Source organism: Suncus etruscus, chromosome 1, assembly GCF_024139225.1.
Source record: "Suncus etruscus isolate mSunEtr1 chromosome 1, mSunEtr1.pri.cur, whole genome shotgun sequence".
NCBI classification, from domain to species: Eukaryota; Metazoa; Chordata; class Mammalia; order Eulipotyphla; family Soricidae; genus Suncus; species Suncus etruscus.
The window spans coordinates 12,270,944-12,292,914 of record NC_064848.1 but is presented as its reverse complement, the minus strand read 5'-3'; the positions used below and the strand labels follow the sequence as shown (position 1 = coordinate 12,292,914).

The following is a 21,971-nucleotide window of genomic DNA, read 5'->3' as shown; positions in this document are numbered from 1 at the left end:
GCCGCATGCAAGGCAAACACCCTACTACTATGCTATCTCTCTGGCCCCTTATTTATTTATTTTTTAATATTTAGAACTTATAGCAAAGAAGACACATCTTAAAAGTAAGTTTGATGTTTTTATTTATTTGTTTTTAGCTTTGGGGACTACACCTTGCTTGCACAGGGCTCACTCCTGAAAGTTCTCAAGAATCTATACTCAGTTGCGAGGGAATGAATTCGGGTCATGTCGGTCTCATCCATGTACAATGTCTTAAAATAAAAAATCAGCTTGATACATTTTATATGCATTTATTTGACCATCACTAAGAATAAAATTGAACACACTCAGCTGGGGAGTCAGTCCCAGGCAATTTGGGACCCTGCAGACCAGTTTAGAATAGCAGGGATGAGAAAGAAAATTCACCTAAGCGCCACTGAGCTGACAAGTCACTAAAGATGAATCAAAGAAGTATAGAAAAGACTGACTTTCAAGCACTGGAAAAGTTTCAATTTCATAGAACTTATTAATTCTGGTTCCTATTATTTTCTGTAATATCAATCCCCAAAATAACTAAACAAAAAAAGCAACTTTTTTTTTTTTTTTTTTTTTTTTTTTTGGTTTTTGGGTCACACCCGGCAGCACTCAGGAGTTATCCTGGCTCTGTGCTCAGAAATCACTCCTGGCAGGCTTGGGGGACCATATGGGATGCTGGGACTCAAACCACTGACCTTCTGCATGCAAGGCAAATGCAGTACCTTCGTGCTATCTCTCCAGTCCCACAAAAAAGCAACTTTTATGCGACTGCTGAAACAGCATCGTAGGCCTTGCACATGACTAATCCAGATTTGATCCCCAGCACCCGTATGCTCCCCCAAGCACTGCCAGGAGTGATCCCTGAGCACAAAGCCTGGAGTAAACCCTCAACGTCACTAGATGTGGCCCCAAAACAACAAGAGAAAACAAATTAAACCCCCCTCAGCAACCTTTGAAAGCTTCAGTTCTGCATATTAGCTTGATTAAATGTGTAATGAGGCAAGGTTATCTCTAATCTTTGAGTACATACTCTCTTATAATATGGAAGACTTCAACAGAAACAACCTACATCCATGCTATCATTGACTGTGATCTGTTCTTTGATTCTGTTTCCAGCCTTTATTTGGTCATATTTGCTACCATGAATTAGAAAAATAAACACCATATACTAAATCTTGTTTCCTCAGTTACAGATGTTGAACTTAGTGGAAACTCAGTTATTTTTCCTTGACTATTTACAACATAAGACTGTTGTTTCTACTCCCTATTCCCATTACCAGTAACTGCTGAAGTCAGGAAATCTCCTGAGAATGTGCCACCTCACCATGTTCGGGCAGGTTGACCTACTTAGCAACTTGGTCGACTATTTTTTGCCTGATTTTTGTGAAAGGAGAATTCTTTTTAAATCATCCCAGAGACAAAATAAAAATCACAAATTTCATATTCAATATGTGTATCTAATGTGTAGAACAAACAAGATGATGGAATAAATAATTTTGGTCAGTGGATTGTATTGACTCAGGAATTTAAGAGAAAAAATCACATCAAAGACTTCTGAACACAGTCATGTCATAAATACCTAAGAAGACTCATAAAGCAAATCAAGAAGGGGGAATAAATACAAAAATATTAACATTTACAAACACCTTATGGTTTTGTGTGCTTCACACATCCTTAATAAAGCACACCAGTGCAACATTTCTAAACCAAACAACAGTTGAAGGTGCAGGAAAAAAATTAATGTTTTTATAAGCCATATTTAATTTGGCACATATTTTGTTTCATAAAACAAGGGAGCTTTCAAAACTAATAGTCAAAGGAATAATTTACTATTGCATAATAGTCTAGGGAATCCAAAAGGCATTTACTGTACACAGTAGAATGAAATACTCTGCCTTTCAGTGATTTTCATTGGCTTTCTTCTGCCTCTGATCTCTGACAACTGTTTCCCATTCTGGGTCTCCCAGTAGAAATAAAAGAACAGACTAAGAGAATTACCTCACGTGTTCCCTTAAAGACTAGCTCTGCTCTCTGAACACACATAAGATGCTCAACAACAAAATGGCAATGCTATAATTCGCATAACATCCTAAAAGTTTGTTTTATACTTATATTTATATTTAATGGAGCAGTCATTTATATTCCTACTGTATTAGTAATGAGGGTACTGATGGTTAAGAATACTGAAATTCTTGTTCTAAAGTTTGCTTAAATGGCACACAGCAAGCTAAAGAAATCTGACAATGTAATTCATAAAGTAGTGTGAGTGGCAAAATAATGGGTAATGGGTTGATAATCTATTATCACAAAAATCTAGGAGTTTGTATTGATATATATGAATAAAATGACAAGAGAATTTTTGTGGTAGAATTTCAATTTATAAATGTAAAAATGATAACAAACAGAAAAGGACTGTATGTCAAACCCCAGAGAAATAAATATAGTAGTCAATAATCTTCAAGTCTTTTCCTTTTAAACTGGGGAGAAATCCAATCTCAGAGGCAGAGAACAAGTTGGTTATGAAAGAACATGGGCTGGGTGAAATGAGTAAAGATAATTAAAAGGTATAAACATCTAGTTATAAAATAAATCATGAGGATGTACTATAGGGTATTGTGACTAGTCAATACTATGTGGTTTGTAAAATTTGCTAAGAGAGTGATCTTAAAAATCATCACACATGGGCCCAGAGAGATAGCACAGTGGTGTTTGCCTTGCAAGCAGCCGATCCAGGACCAAAGGTGGTTGGTTCGAACCCCGGTGTCCCATATGGTCCCCCGTGCCCACCAGGAGCTATTTCTGAGCAGACAGCCAGGAGTAACCCCTGAGCACTGCCGGGTGTGGCCCAAAACCAAAAAAAATCATCACACACAAAATTGTAACTGTAAGCTATACTCACTATAAAAATAAAATAAAATACATGTCCCCTCCACAGTTTTAATACTGACATCCTAGTAGGAATATACCAAATCAGATCTGAAAGTATCATAGAAGCCATATAAGCTTAACAAACAAAATAACAGAATGCTCAATAAGCAATAAAGAGCTTAGTAAATCTTCAGACAACAATATGTTGGCCCCATTGGAAGATATAGAAATTTTCACAAAATTTCTCCAGTGTTTTTCAATAATTCCATTACCATTTAGTTGTAACAAGCAATATTAAGTAAATTATTCATACCTGTTAAGGGCCAGGCTTGAGGGAGGTTGAGAAACTGGGGACAATGGCGGAGAGAATCTTAATGGTGGTGAGATTGGTGTTGAAACATAGAATGCCTGAAATAACTATATTATGAGCAACTTTGTAACCATGGTGTTTAAAATAAAGAAACTTATTAAATAAATTTTTAAATGTTAAAATAAAATAAAGTCATACACTTGAACCTAATACACATTTAGATGTCAATTAAATCTCAATTTAAAAAAGAACAATGGGGGCCTGAGAGAGCACAGAGGTAAGGCATTTGCCTTAGACGCAGAAAGATGGTGGTTTGAATCCCGGCATCCCATATGGTCCCCCAAGCCTGCCAGGAGCGATTTCTGAGCATAGAGCCAGGAGTAACCCCTGAGCGCTGCCGGGTGTGACCCAAGAACAAACAAACTAAATATATATATAAAATATATATAAATATGTATTTATATATATAAAAGAACAATGAACCATGAAGTTAATAGATAAAAGTATGAAATAGGAAACTTGTGAACTTAGAATATCTCTCAACAAAACACTTGATATAAATGGAAAACCAGTAGCTTTACCATAGAGAAAGTTGGCAGACAGTACCTTAACCAAGCAATAAAGTGGTCATCAGCTTCAGATATAAGCGTGTACTTCATGAGATGAACAGAGTAAAACAGAACATCTATTAGGGACATTTTACAAAATAATTGTCCAGTTCTCTTAAATAGTGTCAAAGTCAGGGCAGTAGAAATAGCACAACAGATGAACACATGGTCTGCATTCTGGAGGTCCACATTTGATTGTTGGCACTGAAATGCCTCTTAGCACCAAGCCTAGAGTAATCCCTGAGTACTGCCAAATACCAGAAACAAACAAACAAAAAAGAGATTGTCAAAAATCATAAAAAGACAACAACTGGAAGACTCTCCCTCAATTGGAGGTGGTCATGCTGTGATGCCTAAATGAAATGTAGGGTCCTAGGTCTATTACGACCAGAATGAAGGACAGCAAAACACAGGCAAAATAAGAATAATGTTGGCATATTGGCCAGCAGTATTGTGACAGTGTTAGCATCCTTGATTCTCACTAACAGAAAATAATACCCCTACTAGAACAGGGTTTTGTTCACTTCATGCTTTGGGGTCTATGAAAAGAAATATAAATTTCTGTTCACTGAATCATTTACTAATATCTGAAGGGAAAATTATATGTGTATAAGGACACAGATGAATTACAGATTAAAGAAGAATCTAGTCATAGGTCTCCAGAAACAGGAAAAAGGAAATGGAGGAGGAAGAGGAGAGAACGAAACAGTAAATGTGTATACAACCAAAAAGGAGAAAATAGAACATTCAAGATACCAATAAATGGATATTTATGGGGAAGAAACTGGAAGTTAGATACAAACAATATTGAATTGGGAAACAAATACATTTTGAACTGACTTCACAGGAGATAATGTGCAGATACAGGGTAGAAGGCTGAGGTTTGGTTAAGAGTAAGGTGACATTATTGGTGGGAAATTTGCACTGAGGAAGGACATGGTATGACTGAAAATCAATCATGAACAACTTTGTAACTGTGAATCTCACAGTGATTCAATTAAAGAACTTATTTATTAATAAAAGATAAGGTGAAAAAGTAATCTGATGTTGGAAGATATAAAGGGAGATGTGATAGGAAATAGACATAGTAGTAAAAGTAAAAATCTTCACCAAGAATGGGTGGATAAAAAACTGAGTTTCGGGCCGGAGAGATAGCATGGAGGTAAGGCGTTTGCCTTTCATGCAGGAGGTCATCAGTTCGAATCCTGGCATCCCATATGGTCCCCCGTGCCTGCCAGGAGCAATTTCTGAACCTGGAGCCAGGAATAACCCCTGAGCACTGCTGGGTGTGACCCAAAAACCACAAAAAAAAAAAAATGAGTTTCAACAGACACATCATGAAAAAATCTATTAGGGGGTTGTTGGAGGTGGAAGGAGGAGAAAAAGGAGGAGCAAGAGTAGGAGGGAGAAGAGGAAGAGAGGCACAAGTAAGGAAGGGAGGGTGCAAAGAGGAGGAGGAGAAGTAGAGGGAGAAGGAGAAGGTGAAGTTTGAGGAGGAGGAGGAGGAGGAGGAGAGTAAGGAAGATGAAGGAGATAAAAGATGAAATAAGATGTTACCTAGGTATGTGGTGAACAGAAGAAAAAGTGAAAGCAGCACACCATGCCTGGGTCTGGAAGGAAGAGTGAAGTAAAGACAGAAGGGAGCTGCTGTCTACAGAAGGTGGTAGCTAAGAGTCAGAGCAGTGAGCAGAAGAGCAGTCCCTAGGAGTGGAGTTCACAGTCTGTTCCTCTACTCTCACAAGCTGAGCCCAAAGAATAATTTAAAAGGAGAAAGCAAGACATTCCGAGGCACAACTCACAGGTCTTCCACAAAGGTTGTGAAGATGATTATGAGTTCTCACATAAATGAGAAAAGTAGCAAATTCAGAGCAGTCAAGAAAGAATCCATTCAATCTGCCAAGACTGAAAAGAAAGAGCAAGTCTAAATGTATTCAAGGCCATCCCATCTTCTTGCTACACTAACCTTCGGAAAGAAATGATAACTGGATGGCTTCCTAGTGCTTCTGATGAGAGAGCTGGAGCTTTTAGGAACAATGAACAAGCCAAATGAAAACTATGCTATTATTGGACACCACTCAGAACATTTATTCTGAAAGACAAATTTCCATGTACCTCACAGGAAACAATAATCAGGGGGCTATGATGTTTAAAGGAAATAAAAAGTCTCCCAGGTGACTAAGCAGAAAGAACAAAGCCTTGTTGACCTATTTGAATTTCTACAAAAACTTGTCAACTCAGGAAATTAGCCACCTCTCTCTGAAGAAAAAAAAAAAAAGATTTTTTTTTTTTTTTGTTTCCAGCTTCCACAAAAAGTTGATAGTATAAATATAGCACATTTTAATCCATGCCAACAATTAGACTAAAATGGTAGTGGCTAAAACTTTCCATGGCCATCCTGTCCCTACCATTTATGGGAAAAATTCTTAAAATATGTTACAACCCAGTTAGTATGAAGGAAGAAAGTGTATTACTGCAATACTAACATCAATATGTAACCAAAATGTATTATAATCCAAAATGCATTTGACCTATGTCATTTTGGGGGAACCCAGAAAATAAAAGACTAGCTTGTATGATTTTATAATTGTTCTTTAATTTAAGGGATAAAGTGTTTTTAGAATGTTTTTATTTTTATCACACACATGTACATAGTTTTAAAAATTCAATAGTTCTACAATAAAAGTTGATTCAGTAAGAATACCTAAAAATTTTATTACATCAACAGAATTTAAAGAGAAATCCATCTTAATGGATGCAGAAAGTATTCAACAAAATTCAACTCTTTGGGGCAGTGCAGCTCTAGATCAAGCTGTATCTGTTTGGGAAGGGAGGCAGAACAGTTGCTGGTGCCCACAGCCACTTCTCCAGGTAAATGGTGCTGGAGAGGTGTGGAGCACTCTGTAGCCAGCCACAGATCTTGCCTCCCACTGTAAAAGTTCTATGCATGTGACCCTTTCATTCTCTCATTTGCATTGTTAGCTAGTCAGTGTGAATGAACCTACAGTCATGAAAAAAAAAAATTCAACTCTTATTCGTGATTGAAAGGAATAGCAAACTAGAACAAAACTCCTTCATAAAGGAATCTACAAAAACCCTACAAGCCAACATTTTACTTATTTCCTCCAAGTTTGGGAACAAGTCATAGACGTTAGCTCTCATTATTTCTATACAGTATTGCTAAGGATACACTAGACAGTATAACCTGGAAAGAATGTATTGATTAAAAAGAGAGAATGTAAAACTAATTACATCTTTTTTTTGGTATGTAAAACTAATTACAGACAACAGATCATCTATGTAAAAAAAAAAATCCCACAAAATCTACACCAAAAATACCTGTACAACTAATGAATTTAGTATGGCCACAGGATTTTGGAGTCAACACGAAAAAAATCAATTGCATTTCTAAATATTATCAACTATTAGCCACTGAAAATTATGAAATTATATTATCAGTAACAATAATATCAGTATTAAGACACATTTAGTTAAATATACTCAAGATTTATTATAAAAACTACACAACACTGCTGAAAGTATAAGAAAAGATGAAATAAATAAAAGATTATGTGACATTAGAACATATTCACTGGTCAGAAGACATTAAAGAGATGTCAATTCTCCCCTACAACAGAGATTCAAAGCCATCCCAATCAAAATCCCAGCAGGAAATTTTTCAAAAAAGCTGACTCTAAAATTTGTATGAAAATGGAAATAAATACCTAACACAATTTTGAAAATAATAGGAAGAATTATGTTACCTGATTTTAAGAACCAAACAAAGCTAAAGTAATTGGTACATTATTGAAATAAGGATAGACAAGGTCAACCAAAGAGCATAGAAATAGACCCAGTTGCACAAACACAAAAACTGATTTTCAACAAGAATGGCAAAGTAATTGAATAAGGAAAAGACCGTATTTTAAGTAAGAGATACCAGAACTGTCACTTACATGCAATAATATTAAACCAGACAATTCTCATCATACACTAAAAATCAACTCAATGGCTCCAGAAATAAGCTCTTTATGATCCATAATTACATTCCACAATAATTTTCTTCAATACAACATTGCTTTAAATTGAGCAGAAAAAGAAACTATATAAAAATAACACTAAAATTCATAATGGAACAAAGGTAAATTTAAGAACAAAACCTACAAGACAACAAGAATAAAATAAAAATCATTGTACTCTCAGCATAATAAACATATTTAATGCTATTCTAAAAGCATGACCCATGAGAGAAAAACCTAAATATCATCAAAACAAAGCTTCAGCTCTTCAAAAGACACAAAAACTGAAAAGGAAAATCACAGAATGGAGAGAAATAGTTGTACAACAAAATTTTTAATAATATCTTTATTTAAACACCTTGATTACAAACATGATTGTGGTTAGGTTTCAGTCATGTACAAAACGCCCCCCTTCACCAGTGCAACATTCTCACCACCAATATCCCAAATCTTCCTCCATCCCACCCCAGCCCCACCTGTACACTAGACAGGCTTTCCACTTCCCTCATTCATTCATATGGTTATGATAGTTCTCAGTGTAGTTATTTCTTTAACTGCACTCACCACTCTTTGTGTTGAGCTTCATGAAGTGAGCTGGAACTTCCAGCCCTCCTCTCTTTGTCTTTGAGGATTGTTGCAAAAATGTCTTTTTTTTTCTTAAAACCCATAGATGAGTGAGACTATTCTGCGTCTCTCTCTCTCTCTCTCTCTCTCTCTCTCTCTCTCTCTCTCTCTGACTTATTTCACTCAGCATAATAGATTCCATTGTACAACAAATTTTTGATAAAACTGCCTTAGTTAGAGACTGGAGAGATAGCACAGCGGTGGGGCACTTGCCTCAAACATGGCCAACCCAGGATGGACCAGAATTCAAATCCTGGTATCACATATGGTCCCCTGAGCCAGGAGAGATTTCTGAGTGCAGAGCCAGAAGTAACCCCTGAGTGCAGCTGGGTGTAGCCCCCCAAAAGATATTGCTTTAGTCAAAATATGATCTTATAATTCAAATATAAAAAGATAATTCAGGGCCCGGAGAGATAGCACAGTGGCATTTGCCTTAAAAGCAACTGATCCAGGACCAAAGATGGTTGGTTCGAATCCAGGTGTCCCATATGGTCCCCCGTGCCTGCCAGGAGCTATTTCTGAGCAGACAGCCAGGAGTAACCACTGAGCACCGCCGGGTGTGGCCCAAAAACCAAAAAAAAAAAGATAATTCAGTTACAAATGGTCAAAAGATTTGAACAATGAGATTTTCAAATGACATACAAATACACACATACACACAAACACATAAAGTTCAGCATCTCTAGTCAATTAGAATTAATTTGTCAATTAAAACTAACCAATAAATAGTCTGTACTCAGGGATACTGCTTAAAATACAGGGGTCAAACCCGGGTTGGCCATTTGCAAGGTCAGTACCCTACCCACTGTACTATATCACTCCCTTGATAGTTACACTTTCAAAGACTGCTAATACCAAGTGTTGCTGAGATAGTAGAACAGGACCCCTCATACACATTGCTCATGGAATTTACCTCTGGAAAACAATTTTTCAGTTCCTTGCAAGTTAAGCTGAGGTGTACCATATAACACAAGATCTGTTTTTCTCGCAGAAATTTACCAAAGAGAAATTTAATAGTATATTCATGTGGAGGTTAGTAATAAATATGTATTGTGATATTATTCATAGTAGCCAAAATATAGTAATAATCCAAATGTCCATCAAAAATTTAATAGAAGAGGAAAGGTCAGAGAGGTCCCTGGAATCAGTCCCGTTAGCACTGTTGGGATTGTTCAGCACAGAACCTGAAATAGTCCCTAAATACTTCTGGGTGTGGACCACCCCCACCCCCGGACAAATAAGAATCTCAAAATAAATGAGTTAACTAGGTGAATCCATACAATTGAATACTACTCAGTAATGGGATGGGGGGGGAAGTATGAATAAATCTCCAAAAGCATCCATTATAAACCAAAAATGCACTGATATCATTACTAAAATGAACCACAGGGGGATTTAGCTCAAAGGGCTGTGCACGTACTTTGCAATTAGAATGCTCAAGTTCAATTCCTGGCACTACACATTCCTCCAATTACTACCATGTGTGGCCCAATCCCCCCCAACAAAAGACCCACAATCACGCCAGGCATATAGATCAAAGGACTAGTACACATGTTCTGTGTGCAGGAGGCTCATGTTCACTTCCACATAGTCTCACAAGCATACTTGGAGATACATCCAAGCAAAGCACTGGAGAAGACCCTGAGCACTGCTAAATGTGGCCAAAGAACCTGAAGTAAAAGATCCACAAAATTGCACAGGAGGTGGGCTGGAGAGATAGCACAGTGGTAGGGCGTTTGCCTTGCAAGTGGCCCACCAGGGATCAACAGTGGTTCAAATCCCAGCATCCCATATTATCCCCCGTGCCTGCCAGGAGCGATTTCTGAGCAGAGAGCCAGGAGTAACCCCTGAGCGTCGCCGGGTGTGGCCCATAAATCCTCTGAAACAAATTGTCAAGGAGAACTGTGCTGTAGGCATCCCTCTGTCCACCAGATAGAATAGTCTACATTTGCAGCTGAAGAAAAACTCTATCCTGTGCAACTGATACGAGCCCTAACAGTGGCGGATACAGTATAAACGGTATACTAGTGTAATTCTGCAATTTAAAAAGTCAAAAGAAACTCAGGCAAATTTGCAAGTCACCTCACATTTCAAGGACAAGGTTATATTCCACGAAAGCAAGAAATGAACCACCATAATGTATATAAGTGAAATTCTGCCCTTAATTAGAACATGTAAGAGATTCACTGAAAATTCAAGTATTTTTGAAAAGCGATGCAAAATTAATTTTTCTTTTAAAAATAAACTTTTCTATATTTTGCTGCTGTCTGAAGCTGTTTTTTAATTTTTTAAAAAATAATATCTTTATTTGGGACCGGAGAGATAGCATGGAGGTAGGGCACTTGCCTTGCATGCAGAAGGACAGTGGTTTGAATCCTGGCATCCCATATGGTCCCCCAAGCCTGCCAGGAGCGATTTCTGAGCATAAAGCCAAGAGTAACTCCTGAGCACTGCCGGGTGTGACCCAAAAACCAAATAAATAAATAAAAATAATATCTTTATTTAAGCACCATTACAAACAAAGTTGGATTACCAAAAAAGTTGGATTTCAGTCATAAAAAAGGACACCCCTTCACAAGTACAACATTCCCACCACCAATGCCCCCCCCCCCATCTCCATCGTACCCACCACTGCCTGTACTCAAGACAGGCATTCTATTTTTCTCACTCACTACCACTGTCATGACAGTTGTTAGAGTAGTTATGTCTCTAACTGCACTCATAACTCTTTGTGGTAAGCTTTATATCGTGGGTCAGTCCTTCCAGCCCTTATCTCTATTATCTTTGGGTATTATTATAATACTGTCTTATTGTTCTTAAATCTCACAGATAAGTGAGACTATTCTGTGTCTTTCTCTCTCCTTCCGACTAATTTCCCTCAGCATAATAGTTTCCATGTTTATCCACATATAGAAAATTTTCATGACTTCATTTTTCCTGATGGCTGCATAGTATTCAATTGTGTATATGTGCCAGTTTCTTTAGCCACTCATCTGTTGTCAAGCCTCTGGGTTGTTTCCAGATTTGGGCTATGGTAAATAGCACTGCAATAAATATAAGTGTGCAGAAGGTATTTTTGTATTGTTTTTTGTGTTCCTAGGGTATATCCGTAGGTGTGGTATACCTCGATCATATGGGAGCTCAATTTCCAGTTTTTTGAGAAATCTACATAATGTTTTCCATAAAGGCAGGACTAGACAGAAGTGAATGAGAGTTCCTTTCTCCCCACATTCCCACTAGTACTGACTCTGTGTGTGTGTGTGTGTGTGTGTGTGTGTGTGTGATGTGTGCCAGTCTCTGTGGCATGAGATGGTAACTCACTGTTGTTTTGAATTTCATTTCCCTGATGATTAGTGATGTGGAACATTTTTTTCATATGCCTTTGGTCACCTGTAGTTCTTTGAGGAAGTGTCTGTTCATCTCTTCTCCACTTTTTTTTTTTGGGTCACACCCGGCAGTGCTCAGGGGTTACTTCTGGCTCCATGCTCAGAAATTGCTCCTGGCAGGCACAGGGGACCATATGGGACGCTGGGATTCGAACCGATGACCTTTTGCATGAAAGGCAAACGCCTTACCTCCATGCTATCTCTCCGGCCCCTCTTCTCCACTTTTTGATGGGGACAGATGTTTTTTATTTTGTTAAGTTGTCAGTACCTTGTATATCTTAGATGTTAACCCCTTATCTGAATTGGATAGTTTCTCCTATTCTGTGGATGGTCTTTGTATCCTCATCACTATTTCTTTTGAGTTGCAGAAGCTTTTCAGTTTAATACAGTCCCATTTATTTATCTATGCTTCCACTTGTTTGGACAGTGTTGTATCCTCCTTGTCATAGTCTCAATGTCATAGTTTTTTTTTTCTTTACCTACATGTTTTTCTATATACCTATGGTCTGATATCAAGGTCTTTAATCCATTTGGATTTGACCTTTCTGCATGGTGTTAGATGTAGGTCTGGGTTTTTTGTTGTTGTTGTTTATTTGTTTTGTTTTTTTGTCATGTGGCTGACCAGTTGTCCCAACACTTGTTGAAGAGGCTTTCCTTGCTATATTTTGCATGTCTTGCCCCTTTATCAAAGATTAATTGGTTGTATGTATGGGAAACATTCTCTGAATACTCACATCTACTCCGCTGATATGAGGGCCTGTCTTTATTCCAATACCAGGCTGTTTTAATGACTATTGTTTTGTAGTACAATTTAAACTTGAGGAAAGTGATACTTCCCATCTTCTTTTTCCTAAGGGTTGCATTAACTATAAGTGGGTCTTCATTGTTCCAAATGAATTTCAGGAGTGTTGGATCCACTTCTTTGAAGAATGTCATGGGTATCCTTAGAGGAAATGCATTAAATCTGTACAATGCTTTGGGGACTCTTGCCATTTTAATGATATGAATCCTCCCAATACATTAATAGGGTATGTGTCTCCATTTCCTTGTGTCCTCTTTTATTTTTTTAAACAGTGTTTTGTAGTTTTCTTTGTATAGGTCCTTCACCTCTTTAGTTAAATAGAGTCCAAAGTATTAGAATTTCTGTGGCACTAATGTGAACGGGATTTGTTTTTTGTTTGTTTGTTTGTTTTTGTTTTTCGGGCCACACCCATTTGATGCTCAGGGGTTACTCCTAACCAAGTGCTCAGAAGTTGCCCCTGGCTTGGGGAGGACCATATGGGACGCCAGGGGATCGAACGGAGGTCCTTCCTTGGCTACCACTCGCAAGGCAGACACCTTACCTCTAGCGCCACCTCGCCGGCCCTGGAATTTTTTTTTTAATGCCCATTTCTTCTCTGTTATTATTGGTGTATAAAAAGGCCATTGATATTTGCATATTAATTTTGTAGCCTGTCACTTTACTATATGAATCTATTATTTCTAGAAGATTTTTAGTAGAGTCTTTAGGGCAGTGATGAGTCTTTTTGAGCACGAGTGCCCAAACTACCACACAAAATCAAAGAATTTCCTCAAAGTGTCAGCATGTAAATTAAACCTTAATAACAAGATTTTAGTATCTAAAAACTCTATATAAAGTTGCCTGAACTATGTAATATCATTTTTAAATCTTTGTATTGTCAGAGAATGAATTTGATTCACAATCCTTTGGTTTTCATTTCAATTTATTGGCAATTTATAATGTTTTAATGATTTCATTCAATTTAATGAATTTAAGAAGAATTTGATTCAGTTACACAATATATTTTAAATGTATTATTCACATAACACGTCAAATGTATCCTGAGTAAAAAAAAAAGTTAAACTTCTTAAAACTGTTAACTGTGTCAAGACTCAGTGTGTATTCCCAAAGAGTCATACATTTTTTTGTAAAATTTACAATCAAATTTGAAAATAGTTAAATCATTACATTTCTAATAATATGATTTAAAGAAAACAAAAGAGCTTTCAATTAAACCAACCGTTTTTATTGGAAATTCCAGATTGGAATACAACAGGGCCATGTAAAGTCCCCTTTTTAAATAACATCTTTTTTTTTGGGTGGGGCCACACCCAGTGACGCTCAAGGGTTACTCCTGGCTATGCACTCAGAAGTCGCTTCTGGCTTGGGGGACCAAATGGGACGCCGGAGGATCGAACTGCGGTCCGTCCTAGGCTAGCTATGGCAAGGCAGACACCTTACCTCTAGTACCACCGAGCCAGCAACATCTTTAAATAATATTTAAATAATTTAGAAAGTGTCTTAACTGCAAATCGAAAACACTGCTTCATGTAAACATATGCATTGGGAAAGCTCTGAAAAAAATTAATGTGATTTTGTTGTTTCATGCATGCTGATAACTTGTCGATGCTTGGCTTATAGTGTGTTAATTTCAGAGCAACACATGCAGCACTCATGTCATCCGTTAATCTGTTTCCAGCATCAGATTTTATATGATTCAAAGCCGAAAACAGCTGCTCACAGCATAGGATGACCCAAACAAAGTAAGAAGAGCAATCCCAAGTGCTTTCATGGACTTAAAATTATCTGGCAGAGAATTCCACGCTTTTAGGATTTCATTTTCAGAACTGCTAGCAGTGATTTTGTCACCCTTTCACACTCAATACATTCAAGAGCTGCATGCAGGTCATTGAATTTACTTTTCCAGATAGTGCTTTCTTGAAATTCCAGTAGTTCCATTTCCAAATTTTGAATATCCAACCACTGTAAGCAGGAAAGATCAAGATCTTCAAATGTGGACTTTTCTGGGGAAGTTATAAATGAAAGGGTTGTCTCCATCTTATGGAACTGAGAAAATCTTTTACTAAAATTCTCCTTTGCTTCAGCTACAATGGCGGAATATGCTTTGTGGACTTCCTAGTGTTTTTTTTAATGACTGTCCACAAATTATCCAAATGTATTTTTAGGTTGGAAAAATAATTTAGCTGTCCACTCTCAAGGTCTTTTTTCAAAAACATGCAATTTTCTCTCAAAAGCTTTGATGTCACTAAACATGCTTTCTGCTGTTTTTCCCATGCCTTGTAATTTTTTGTTTAGTACATTAAAGTGGTTAGTAAAATCTGTAAAGAACATGAGGTTGGGAAGCCAGGCCATGTTGGTGAGTTGAGAATAGTCTTCCCTCTTTTCATTCATAAATAGCCTAACTTCTTCCAAGCAGGCCACAAATCTAACACTTGTTCTCTTCTCAGCCACCGGACATTATTGTACATCAGTAAAGTGTTATATTGTGCCTGAACCTCATCAAGAAGGGCTTGAAATTGTTGAAAATTAAGAGCATGCGCCATGATGAAGTTCACCATTTCTGTTACATCTTTGAGGACATCGTCAAGTTTTTTGCTGCTTTCTTTGGTGCAGAGAGCCTCTTGATGTATTATTCAGTGAAATTGAATCAGTGAATGTTTTGCTTCCTTAGCAAAGAAATGAATGAATTCTGATATTGTCCCCACCATGCTAGGTCCATTGCTAGTAACTGAAACCTCTTTTTCTGGACTTATGTCTAGTGATGAAAAAGCTTCCATCACAACATTGTGGATATCTATCCTTTGTGTTCTTCCAGACAAAGACAGAAGTTTTACCAGCTCTTTTCTCATGATGTCACCAGTAGCATAACACAAAACGAGCGCTATTCTTGCATGGCTAGTAAAATCTGTATTTTCATCCAAGCACATGAAGTAGAAGGGTGCTTTTTGTAAGTCGCAAGTAAGCTGTTGACTAACATCAGCAGCCATTTGCAGAATCCTCTCTTTTGCAGTATTTCTGCTTAGCGGCATCTCAGAGATGCACCACACAATTTTATCCTTGTTTTGGAAATCATGAAAGAGTGAATTACTCCCAGCCAAAACTGCCTTTTTGATAAAATCTCCATTAGAGAGGGGCTTACCATGTTTTTCCATGCACAGTGAAATTTGAAAGCTGGCAACTATAAGATGATTAGTTTTTGAAGGACGGTTGCTAAAACTAAGAGACTAGGAGTGATATTCCTCTAATTTTCCTACAAGGAACTCTTTTCTTTGAGCTAAACCAAGTTTAGCAACACTGTTATGTATGGTTGGTCTCAAAGTGACGTTTGACTCTTGATGTGCGAGACACAGCACTTTCATTACACATAATACACAATGCTTTCCCACCTGCATTTAATCACTCCATATGTCTCTGTCCATGCCTCTTGGAATGGTCTTCCACTATCTGTTTTTGCTTTTTTTGCTGTACTCATTTTCTTTGTTCAAGACTTCAAGTCTACAAAAAGATAAAATCTGTATAATAAAAAAAATCTAGGGGCCAGCGACGTGGCGCTAAAGGTAAGGTGTCTGCCTTGCAAGCGCTAGCCAAGGAAGGACTTCGGTTCGATCCCCTGGCATCCCATATGTGCCCCCAAGCCAGGGGCAATTTCCGAGTGCTTAGACAGGAGTAACCCCTGAGCATCAAATGGGTGTGGCCCGAAAAACCAAAAAAAAAAAAAAATCTAATGAAGTGCTGTATACAAATCCGTCCCCATAAAAATATATGTGATTGGGGAATTTTATTAATTATAGACATCCGTTTTGGTCAAAAAATATATTGTCCAGGTGAAAACCAAACTTGTGCAACCCTAACATGAACACCTAGACAAAACAGCCAGATAATTTAATAGGTTTTTAAAAAGGAGCCCAGGTAAGTTTATAATTAACATTAGTATCATTGGTCCAATTAAACTGAAGCAGCACAGGTAGGGCAAAGTAGAAGTTTACCTAATAATAAATGATGTAGAATGCAGATTGTGTCTCCTGTTCTCCTCAAGTCTCTGTACTGTAGGCGAGTACCTGGGTGGGTTCAGAGGCGAAGGCGGGGAGTGAGACTTTGCTTCTGACAGCTCTGAGGCGGTTCAGGTAGCCATGAGGAACACATTGCCAGGCAGGGCCAGACTGGGACAAAAAATAGGCCCGGGCATTTTAGGTTGAGCAGCCCAATCACATGACCTCATGCAGGCTCCACCCATTGAAGTCCAGGGGCAGGGCTAAAATGCAGAAGCACACTTGAGAGGCATGGCCAGCCACTAATAAGTAAGGAGTACAACAGCCAACACACAAGAAGATGTGACATCTTCTTGGGGAGGGGAGAGAGAGAAGATGGGACATGGAGGTGGGGGGGGGGGAGAAGATCCATAAAGACTACAACTAAAACATCTTTTCTTAATCCTCTGCTGTCACACAAAACTCCCAAAGGAATGCTGAACACCCAAAGATCCTCCAGAAAACAATTTAATTTAAAGAAAGATGCACAGGAAAGATAATCCTGCGATATGTTCATACTTTAATGTTCTATAAAAGCAATGACAGACTCTCACCTTTGAAACAAAAATGACAAGTGCTTATCAGTAAAACCAAACCATGGGGTCCGTGAAAAATCCAGATAAGGATAACAAGGGGCAGCTCAGCAATGTCCAACCTTAGTGAGCTGGAGGTTTATGTGACAGCAGAGGACTAAGAAGAGATGTTTTAGCTGTAGTCTTGATGCATTGGAGAAGTGACTGTGATCCCCCAAATAAAATGACCTGCAAATTGGATTAATCGCATTAATGACTATACAGCATTGGATTCATCACAATACCAACTAATTAAGAGGTGATCTGAGTGTATGAGAAAGGGACTTTTATTTTTCACTATTGGAGCCTTTGTTATTTTATTATGATGTTTACAAAAGCACTGTGAATGGCCACATATACAGTTTACTGGTTTTTTGCTGTATTGAGTTTTCCATAAAGTAAAGCGCAGATTACTGTTTGGTTGTTCACAGAGAGCCCAACCCTCCTCTCAGCTTACTGAACTTATCTATGCAATCATCATAAGCAGCTTTTTTATTTCCTCGAATTTAGCATGTCCCCCATGGAAGATACAGAGGATTTTACAGAGGAGCACATTATTAGACACATTAACATCCCCCCATATCCTCACCTCTCTAACATGGGAGCACTAGGAACTGTTCCTGATTACAGGTGTCACATGTGGAGTCACACTACAGCCTCACTGAGTTCCTGTGACAGACTCAGTGTGAAGCTTCTCTCCCTCCCCACACTTCCCCCTCACACACTGCCTGGCTCATAGGCTACTAAGGGGAAGACAGGCAGGCTAAACATTCACTCAAAGGACTACAGCCAGCACCGGAGGATGGGCCGGGGCCCACCAGGACAATGCCGGTCCTCCCAGTGGCCAGTCTGGCCCTGTTGCCAGGTGAACTGCAAAGCAGACACTGGCACACTCACCTCCCACTGCATCTCATATCTTAATTGTGGACCTTCCAGTGTGCCAGCTGCAAGGCCTTCCAGTGTGCCACACCTGGCACTCGTGCCATAGGTTCGCCATTGCTGGTTTAGATGACTTGTCCTCCAATCTTTGATTTTGAGTCTGTTTGTTATGACTCTTCAGATGTGTTTCTTGTAGGCAGCAAAATGTTGGATTCAGCTTTTTTTTTAAATCCATTTTGCCATTCTGTGTCTCTTAAGTGGTGCGTTTAGTCCACTGACATTGAGAGAGATAATTGTAAGGGGATTTAGTGTTATCCTTTTGTAAGAATTTGGTGTGTCTTGTCTTAAAGTAGACCTTTCAGTTTTTCTTTTAAGGCTTTTGAGTTTGTAAAGTTTCTGAGATGTTGTTTATCCATGAAGCTATGTATACGTCCTTCAAACCTGAAAATGAGTCTGCCTGGGCATTGTATTCTATGCAAACCGTTCATTTTGTTGAATTTTGTCACTATGTCCCATCACTGCCTTCTGGCCTTGAGGGTCTTTTAAAAAAAAGTGACAGATCTGCTATAAATCTTAAGGATGCTCCATTGAAAGTAATTTCCCTTTTTGATCTTACTGCTTTAAGTATTCTATCCATATCTGTGGGATTCATCATTGTGACTAAAATGTGTCTTGGAGTGCTTTTTTCGGGTCTCTATTAACTGGTACTCTTTGGGCATGCAGGATTTGGTTGCATGCACTCTTTAGCTCTGGAAGTTTCTCTGCAATGATTTCCTTGACAACTGATTCTTCATGGAGTTTTTCTTCCTGGGTCTCTGTGACTCCAATGATTCTTACGTTGTTTCTGTTGAGTTCATCAGACTTCTATTTTCATTCCTTCACAATTTTTGAGATTTTTTTTCCATTGTCTGATCATTTATTTTAAGACTCTTTTCCAATCTCTGTTATATGGAACTGTTATGCATCTCATCTTCCAGCTCACTGATTTGGTCCTCAGCTCTGTTACTCTCTTGAAGAGGCTTTCCAGTGAGGTTTTCATTTTACCTATCAAGATTTTTCTGTACTATTTTTGTCAGTTTGGAATTTTCTCATTTCTATTTTCATATCCTTTGGATTCTTATTTGTGGTTCATTCAGCTTGATCCAGGCTTTCTTTGAGTTCTATGAGGATCCTCTATATTTCTTCTCTAAACTCCTTATCTGAGAGACTAAATAGGTGGTTGGCACTTTTTGAATCATCAGAGCTGTCATCTTCATTTTCTATGCATGGTATTGGCCTGCATTGTTTCCCCATTGTCACAACTGTAGTGTGTTGTTTTCTGTGTGTTGTGCTCAGGCTCATTGACCAGGAGATATGCAGACGTGGAGCCCGCGCTCCTATGTTTCTGCCTTTATGGGTGAGTCATCTCCATTCACGTGGCTTCTGCAAGTGCTTCTGAGTGGAGTTATTGGTCACAATACCAGCAGCTGCTGATCTTGGGCAGCATTGAAAAGCATGAGGGAGGGGGGGATCCTCCTAGTTTTTCCTGGAGAGAAGGTGTAGCAGAAGCCTCATAAACAAAACCAAGCAGATTGGGAAAATGTGTCTGAAGCCAAGCCACACAAAAAATAATCCACACACATTTATGGAGATAAAACAGGTTCAGGTGGGCCGGAGAGATAGCACAGCACTAGTGTGTTTGCTTTGCATGCAGCCAATCCAGACAGATTGTAATTTGAATCCAAGCATCCCATATGGTCCCCCGTGCCTGCCAGGAGCGATTTCTGAGCACAAAGCCAGGAGTAATCCCTGAGCACACCCGGTGCGACCCAAAAACAAACGAAAAAAACAAAAAAACACCAGGTTCAGGAACTTTCACTGTAAGCCTCCTCCTGCTCCTAGCACTAAGACCAGCAAGCAGAAAGTTCAGTCCTGGAAAAGTGAAACTAAAAGCCCTAAATGTATATAATATGACTTGTGTCTCTTTGCTAAAATGAGATTCCATCAGGACAGAGAATTTTTTAATTAAAAAAATTTTACTGGGGCCGGAGAAATAGCATGAAGGTAGAGCATTTGCCTTGCATGCAGAAGGATGGTGGTTCGAATCCCGGCATCCCATATGGTCCCCCGAGCCTACCAGGAGTGATTCCTGAGCATAGAGCCAGGAGTAACCCCTGAGTGCTGCCAGGTGTGACCCAAAAAACAAACAAACAAACAAACAAAAAAGTTTTTTTTTACTTAGACATTGTGATTTACAAATTTGTTGACTAGAATTTCAGACAATGTTCTTAACTTCAATCCTACCACCAGTGACTGCATCCCTTCATCCGTGATCCCACAGGTTCCCTCACATCCTGTCACATTTACAGATATACTTTTTTGTTTTTTCATTTTTTTATTTTTTTTGGTTTTTGGGTCACACCTGTTGACACTCAGGGGTTACTCCTGGCTAGGCACTCAGAAATTGCTCCTGGCCTGGGGGACCATATGGGACGCTGGGGGGGGGGGGCAGTGGGAGACAGAGCGGTGGCACAAGTGATAAAGCATTTGCCTTACATTTGCTAGCCTAGAACAGACCGTGGTTAGATATACTTTTAAAAAAATTCTTTAATTAAATCATAAGATACAGTTACAAAGTTGTTCATTATTGAGTTGCTCATGATTGAGTTATACAATGAAGTGCAGGGACTCTCATCTTCTCTATGCACTGTTCTAGCCCGAGCACCTGGAACAGTGCTTAGCATAAAGTAATTGTTCAGTTCATTATCTCCATAAGTTATGGCCACATGGATTTTAGTAAATATCTGTTGTTATACATGTGTAATATATATTCTTCACAACTAGATGAAATAATTTCTCATTACATTTACTTTTTATACAATATTTTTATGAGTCACCCTTCGCAGGGCTTGGAGATCCCTAAACAACTCCTAGTGGAGCTCAGCAGTGGAGTGGGCCTATGAGTATAAAACTCAGGCCAGAAATACTTAGGAATTGCCAGACTAAACCCAGCAGTGCTCAAGGGAGTAAATAGTACCAGGATTGAACTCAGGGCCTTGTGCATGATAGGCATGCACTCTACCACTTGAGCCACATCTCACTGGCTTCTCAAAGTACATTATCTTATTGTACAAGTGAATAATGGTCTTGTCTGTTCATTTATATTATATCTGAACATTGACTTAGAAAGGGAGGGTCAAGTGGGGATGGAGCCCAATGAACTATGCCAGACAGATACTGGTATACCAGATCATGGCAAGATTTTGAAGAGGTGCAAAATTATACTTCTTAAACACACAATCTTATAAATGAACTTTAACCTCAAATAAATTTGAAAGATAAGCAATTCAAACATAAGCTCAAATAAGATAATTTTCTTCTTTTATATATTTCTACATTCTGAAAATTCCCCACACTGTGTGTGTATTCAGAATCAATAACAAATATGTCTTTATAGTCTCAGTTTTATGAAGGTCTTTATCAAGTAGTAATAGCATGCTTCATGTTTTCTTTGCCCTATCTCCTCAAATCTTATTCCTCCAAGTAAGTTGCTACCCTATTTAGAAATTTTTCCATACCCTCTCACATATGTCTCATTATATCCAACCTCTTAACCCAACCTCTTCAAGTAAGAATTCTTTTTTTTTTTTTTTTTTTTTTGGTTTTTCAGGCCACACCCGTCAGATGCTCAGGGGTTACTCCTGGCTACGTGCTCAGAAATTGCCCCTGGCTTGGGGGAACCATATGGGACGCCGGGGGATCGAACCGTGGTCCTTTCCTTGGCTAGCGCTTGCAAGGCAGACACCTTACCTCTAGCGCCACCTCGCCGGCCACCAAGTAAGAATTATTTATAGAGGCCAGAGAAATAGCTCAATGGGCTGAGC

General features: G+C 38.6%; 1 protein-coding gene across 1 annotated transcript in view; it reads right to left on the bottom strand.

Annotated features, from left to right (window-relative positions):
• The window catches only part of REC114 (REC114 meiotic recombination protein), a 94,038-nt gene that overhangs the window by 46,527 nt on the left and 25,540 nt on the right, over nt 1-21,971 (bottom strand). The window lies entirely within an intron of this gene.